Below are 7,283 nucleotides of genomic sequence, written 5' to 3'. Positions count from 1 at the left end.
GTTTCTTCAATAATTTTACAATCAGGTTAGTCCTCCTCTTGATAATTAACATAAAAATATGCCTATTTTCCATGTATGGTAATTTGCATATATAAATTCCCACTTAGAGTAATGGCAGAGTTATATGCTATGGAACCAACTCATCTACCAGTGAAAGTTAGAAAAGCCATGATACTTTAAAACAATGAACAAACAAACAATAGTTGTCTCAAGTAATCTGAGCTATCAAGCCGTCCAGACATGAGGGGTCTCATATCCCAAGAAAACTAAATGCCTCTGGATGAGCTTGAAATTTTGCCAATGAATTTCAGAGAGTCAAATGAGCCTCTTTGAGGCATCTGCTGGTTTCTTACTGGTGTTATGTCCAGGGAGTTAGAGTGAAATAAACCACAAAATGACTAAGAGACCAGAAGGTAAGTATAGATTTAAGTAATTCCGTACAACTGGGTGACAAAATTTGTATTTCAGAGATTGGCAAAGAGGCACCCTGATACCATGCACATTTCTAGTGAGGACCTTAGAAACACTGTTACCAAGGAAAGTGCAAAAGCAGAGATTGGCTAGCTCTTACAGAGAAAGAAGTTCAGTTTCAAACTACCTAAATCCCATATTATATTAAATTTATATGCAACTATTCTAATTTCCTATCACAAAGAAAAAATAAAAACCTCTCTGTTAGAAGATAACACCAACCAAATCTTGAAGTTAGTCTTGTCAATCATTTTATACGAAGGAAATGACCAAACCCTAGGACAGGAAACAAAAACAAGAGAAACAGATATATAAGTGATCTTGAAACTGAAGTAATCAAAGACTTTAAGTATCTTGATACTTAAGATAATGATGAGTAATTTCTCTAGATATTGCAATCTGAGAAAAGACAGTCAAATGAAAAAATACAATGAGGGGCACCTGGGTGGCACAGTCGATTAGGCATCTGACTCTTGGTTTCGGCTCAGATCATGATTTCAGGGTTGTGAGATCAAGTCCCACATCTCTGCTGGAGTTTCTGTCTCCCTCTCCCTCTGCCCCTCCTGCTCGTGCTCTCTCTCTCTCCCTCAAATAAGTAATTAAGTCTTTTTTAAAAAAGAAAAAATGCAATGAATTAATTTAAGAATACAATGGTTAAATTTAACAGATTAGGCATAGCTGAAGACAGAATAAGTAAAAGTGGAAAATGAAAAATATGATAGTTTTAAACAAAGTATGCAGAAAAAGAGAAAAAAAATAAGAAAAGAGCATAATAGATAAATGGAGCACAGTCAAAAACCAAAATAGTTAATTTGGGGACCAACCAAAAGAAAGGAGAGAGTGATGCAAGAGCGAAATTTCAAGAGATACTTTGAGAATTTTCTCAAAACAATGAATGACATCAAGCCTCAGATTCTAGAAGCCCAATGAATTCAAGTAGGGAAGCACGCGCACACACACGCACACACACACACGCACACACACGCACACACACACACACACACACACACAGCTTCCAGGGAACAACAATATGTCTGACAGTGACTTAAAATAGAGGACAGAACAAAATGTGATGATATATTTTAGCATTTAAATAAAACAACTACCAATCAATAATTCTAAATCCAGTGAAATGTTAGGATGGAGTGATGATTTTCAGGCTCTTTATATGCCAGACTGGAAACCAGGAGTCCCTTGTTTTTAATAAAATTAAAGTCCTATGTTCTCAGGAGAAAAACCAGTGATAAATAAGTTGTCCTCTTTCTTCCTTCCATGTTCATTTCCATTTTTTTGTTTAAAGGAAGAGTGAACTGCTTGTCACTCATAACTACAAAGGCTATCAGGATGTGGTAATTATTACAGAAAGAAGAAACATAATGAAATGGAGTGATGGTTGGAAAAAATTAAATAATACTATGATTTTCCCTTTCCCTTTTGAGTTGTTAAATGGAAAATATCTATGGACACCATTAGCTGTTTAGGGGCAGGGACAGGGACAGGTACCTTAGGTGGAAGTCAATAAAGACTTTCAAAAGATCCCTAAGAGTTGTAGGGACTAGAGGTTACATGTCCTTGGATGTGTCACTAAACATTACCATCTTGTGGCCCAATATGAAATTCCTTGTTATATAAGAAAGCAATGGGAGTTGTTAACCTGTAGGAAAGTACTCATCATTAAGTGTCTTATGTGCACCCTGGGTTTTCAATATTCAACATAATTTTAGAATCTTGACTCCTACAAGCTTGCCTATTTTATGATTTCCATTTTCCTCCATTGGTATACATGTCATCATGAATTCAGTATACTGAACAAAGAATTTCTTGTCATTGTGAAGAAAAGAGTCATCTCTATTAAAACTTGGCCATGATATGGAACCGCAGATAAAACATTGGCTTAAATGGTCCAAGGGATCTTTATGATGTGGAATAATTATTGTGACTTAACTCTTTAGTGATGTGGGCAAAAATTTATCAAAAAAATATATTCATTAAAAATATATTCACAAGTTTTAACACAACATAGTAATGATTAAAAGTTTTCTTAATATTTTTTAACACCTGAGTTAATTAAAATACCTAAATTTGCTTCTACTCACTTTCTTTATTCAATACATATAACAATTTAGTTTGATTCTTTTTTTCTTTGTTAAAACTCTCCTACCAGTGCCTTCCAAAGGTCAGCAGATAGAGATATGTGTCACAATCTTGTCACTCTGGCATTTCTCTAAATAGAAGGTGAAGTCTGTGCACTCTCTGTTTTTCTCTCCTGAGTCAGTGATTTATCTCTCTGAAGCAAGTGTACCCTTACTGAAGTCCTGGCTCTAATTAAATATTAGTATTAACTTACTCCAAGAAAGGAAAGTTTTAATAGAAATAACTTTTTCAAACCTCTATATAATTTTCAAAATCTGGAAATAAGTTTTTTTCAATAGAAAATATCAGGATTTTATGAGTGAAATAAGTCAATCAAAGACATGTATCATATGACCTCACTATATGAGGAATTCTTTTTTTTAATTTTTTTAATTTTATTTTTTTATAGCATATTGCTGTTTATTTTATTTATTTGTATTATGTTATGTTAATCACCATACATTACATCACTAGTTTTTGATGTAGTGTCCCATGATTCATTGTTTGCATATAACACCCGGTGTTCCATGCAGAACGTGCCCTCTTTAATACCCATCACCAGGCTAACCCATCCCCCCACCCCCCTCCCCTCAAGAACCCTCAGTTTGTTTTTCAGAGTCCATAGACTCTCATGGTTCGTCTCCCCCTCCGATTCCCCCCACCCCTTCATTCTTCCGATATGAGGAATTCTTAATCTCAGGAAACAACTGAGGGTTGCTGGAGCGGTGGGGGGTAGGAGGGATGGGGTGGCTGGGTGATAGACACTGGGGAGAGTATGTGCTATGGTGAGCGCTGTGAAGTATGCAAGACTGTTGAATCACAGACCTGTACCTCTGAAACAAATAATACATTATATGTTAAAAAAAAAAAGAAGATAGTAGGAAGGGAGGAATGAAGGGGGGAAATCGGAGGGGGAGACGAACCATGAGAGACTATGGACTCTGAGAAACAAACTGAGGGTTCTAGAGGGGAGGGGGATGGGAGGATGGGTTGGCCTGGTGGTGGGTATTAAGGAGGGCACGTTCTGCATGGAGCACTGGGTGTTATACGCAAACAATGAATCATGGAACACTACATCAAAAACTAATGATGTAATGTATGGTGATTAACATAACATAATAATAAAAAAATAAAATATCAGGTTTTTATATGTAATAGTGTGTGTCATATATATGTGTGTGTATATAGTATGCATATATATATTTCACCATTAACCTTCATTTTCAATGGATGATTTTAAAACCACACTTTAAACATTATAGCCTATAAAATATATGTAATGAGTATTCATTTATTCTCTATCATCTTCAATATAATTATCGTGTATTTATATAAAGAGCTAAACCATTACTGGTTATATTTTTATAAATAATGTATAAGGTATATTATTTTTTGCAAATTATACACATGTACATATATCTGATATGTAAGTAAATATTGATATGTTTATGATCCCATCAATATATTTCCTTATAATGTTATTAAAAGTTATTTTATCATAGTAATATTTTCCCTCAGAATTCATTAAAACATAATAATTTCCTGCAATGACCCACCATGCCTGTTGAAATGAAAGGTAGACTATTTTAAAACACCTTCATGTTCTTTTGTTTTATCCTTATAATTGAGCTTTATTTTCAGATTATATTTCCTATTCTACAGTGCTACATTTATCGTCTGTAAGAATATTAAGGTCATTATTTATGTATTTGCAATTCTTCTCAATGAAAACATTTTTGTAATAAAATGTAAATAGTATGTCATTGTCAGCTTTCAGTATATTATATCAGAGTAACTGATAGAATCTTTTTAGAAAAGGCAAGAGAAAAAGTGAATTCAAATGTATACAAATTACCCCAGGGATAAAGAGAATTGCAAAAAGCAAGATTCATACCAAGGTAAATTTCAACGCTAACATACTGAATGACTAACATACTGAAAATTGCATTTCAATATAGCAAGATGATTAGAATAAGAAAGTTTATTTTAGTTTCTAAAAGAGTAGTATTTCAAAAATGTCTTTGCAATTAATTTTATTGAATGGATAGTCCTGATTTCAATTGCACCTCCCTCAAAATAAAGTACAAAATATAGGCAGAAACAAATCTTAGACATATTTTACTCAAGTAGTGTCTTAAAATTAAGAAAAATTTTACTCAAGTAGGTATTTGCCCTATTCCCCAAATTTTTCATTGCATATATTTAAAACTTTGTGGCTTATGCTAATTTGTCTGTGTAAATTGAAATGCAGATAAACTAAGATTAGGTCATCTTAACAGAGGAACACCAAATAATAAAAATGTAAGTGATTTACAATGCCTGAAACACTCACTATTTCATAAGGTAGAGATTCAAGGATAGATTTAAAATTTCTTTATTAATAAGGTATCTACCTCTCTTTAATAGCATACCATCAATAATGTGATTAGCAGCAGTACAGTGGAAATATATTTAGCTACGTCCCATTTTAATTTCTTTACAAGAAAGAGTGAGTTGATCCATCATTGCATCTACAATTTAACAATTAGTTTTAAGAATTGGAGCTATTTTGAGTGTTTTCAATGTGATCAGATGGTACTGAATAACAGGTGGCAAGAAATGATTATGTGCTAAAAGTTGTCCATGAACTATGCATATAAGGGTTAGTATCCCCAGACATTCTCAGTCTGTTACACTATAACAAAATATTCTGAACTCAGTGGTGAATCTACACAGTAAGTTGACTTACAGTGAATATGCACAAGTAGTTGACTTAACCTATCCTTTAAAGGTATCATTGTATTAATGTACCTCCAATAACCTCTACATAATCTTACTCTTTCTGCCCCCAAATAAACTACAAAAATGTGACACCCAAGCATATTTAACATGCCATCTAATGTGAACACAAATAAAACTTCCAATTGCTCTCAGTTGTTGAGGAAGGAGGATAAGCACATTTTGATTCAAGTTTCTTTCTTTGTGTGTCACTATAAATAAGGACACTTTGTTGCTATTTTTTGATAGTAGTTTTTACATACATCATGGCTGATGTTTGTAATCTCAAGAGTGAAAAGATTTAGTTTTTGTTTCTTCAGCTCTTCAGGAATGAAAAATCTATAAATGAATTTAAAATATATACGGATGTGCATGTGATTGTGAAGTTACAAGTCAGTTGCTTAACTTTAACATATCTTTACATAACATCTTTAAACATATCTTTACATAAATCAAAGCAAAAAAAAAAGACTTAATTGAAACCTTGCACTTTCTTTCACTGATCATCATAGAGTGTAAGATTAGACTATATGGGGAATTCTTTATTTACAGTAATCTTTTTTGTTAATATTAATAGGTAATGAACAAAGAATTGGTAAATATGAGTCTGGGTGATCACCTGATTTGGAGTACATCTATTAATATACTTTCTTTTCAGCCTTTTCTTGTCCACTCATTTTCCTTGACTTGACTTATAAACTCTGGAGATGTTCAGATAAAGCTCTAGGTTCTCTTTATATCTCACTTTCTTCTTTCTTTACTATCAGCCTCTTCTCTCTTCATAATTTCATCTCATGCCATAACTTTTCTTACATACTTACATACTGACACATTTTAAATACGTATCTCAGGCATAATACTGGCACAAATACAGCTTTACAATTCAAAACATCTCAATACTTCTTTGACTGGTTCCTCTCCCTTGTCCCACATATTTCATGTAATATGCATGTTATTCTACTTTAAATCTCTCTTACATTTATCATTTTCTCTTGATCTCCACTGCTACAATTCTAATCCAAACTACCATTCATTTTTTTTAACTGTAGCAATAGCTCCTAAATAATTTTTTATTGTGTTTTAAAAACATATAAGATTATCTTAACCATTTTTAAGTGTACAGTTCGGTAGTATTAGGTATATTCATTCACAGTGTCTTAAAACAGATCTCCAGAACTTGTTCATCTTGCAGATCTACAACTCTATACCCTTTAAGCAGCTCCCCTCCCCCACCCTTCCTTCAGCCCATAGTTACTACCATTCCATTTTCTAAGAATTTGACTACTTTACCTACCTCATATTAGTGGAATCATATAATATTTGTTCTTTTGTGATTGGCTTATTTCATTTAGCCCAAAGTCCTCAAAGTTCATCCATATTGCAGCATGTGACAGGATTACTTTCCTTTCTTAGACTGAATAACCTATACTACATTTCGTTTACTCGTTCATCTATTAATGGACATTTGGGTTGCTTCCACCTCTTGGTTACTATTGCTGCAAACATGGGTACACAAATATTTTTTTAAAGACTCTGTTTTCAACTATTTTGTATGTATACCCAGCAGTGGGATTGCTGGATCATATTGTATAGTTCTATATTTTTAAATTTTTCAAGTTGCTGTCCTACTGTTTTCCATAGCATTTGCAACATTTTACATTCCCACTAGTAACACACAAGGGTTTCAATTTCTCTACATTCTCACCAGCATTTGTTCTGTTCTCTTTTCTTTTCTCTTTTCTCTCTCCTTCTCTCCCCTGTCTCCTTTCTCTTCTCCTGTTTTCTTTTCTTAGTGGTAGTCATCCTAATGGGCATGAGGTGATATCTCATTGTGGTTTTGAATTATACTTCTCTGACAATTAGTGATGTTAATCACATTTTCATATGCTTGCTGACTATTTGTATAGTCAGCAAGACTATTT

The sequence above is a fragment of the Phoca vitulina genome, unplaced genomic scaffold (assembly GCF_004348235.1).
Source record: "Phoca vitulina isolate PV1807 unplaced genomic scaffold, GSC_HSeal_1.0 scaffold7, whole genome shotgun sequence".
Classification (NCBI taxonomy): domain Eukaryota; kingdom Metazoa; phylum Chordata; class Mammalia; order Carnivora; family Phocidae; genus Phoca; species Phoca vitulina.
Note: the sequence above shows the minus strand (reverse complement) of the source record.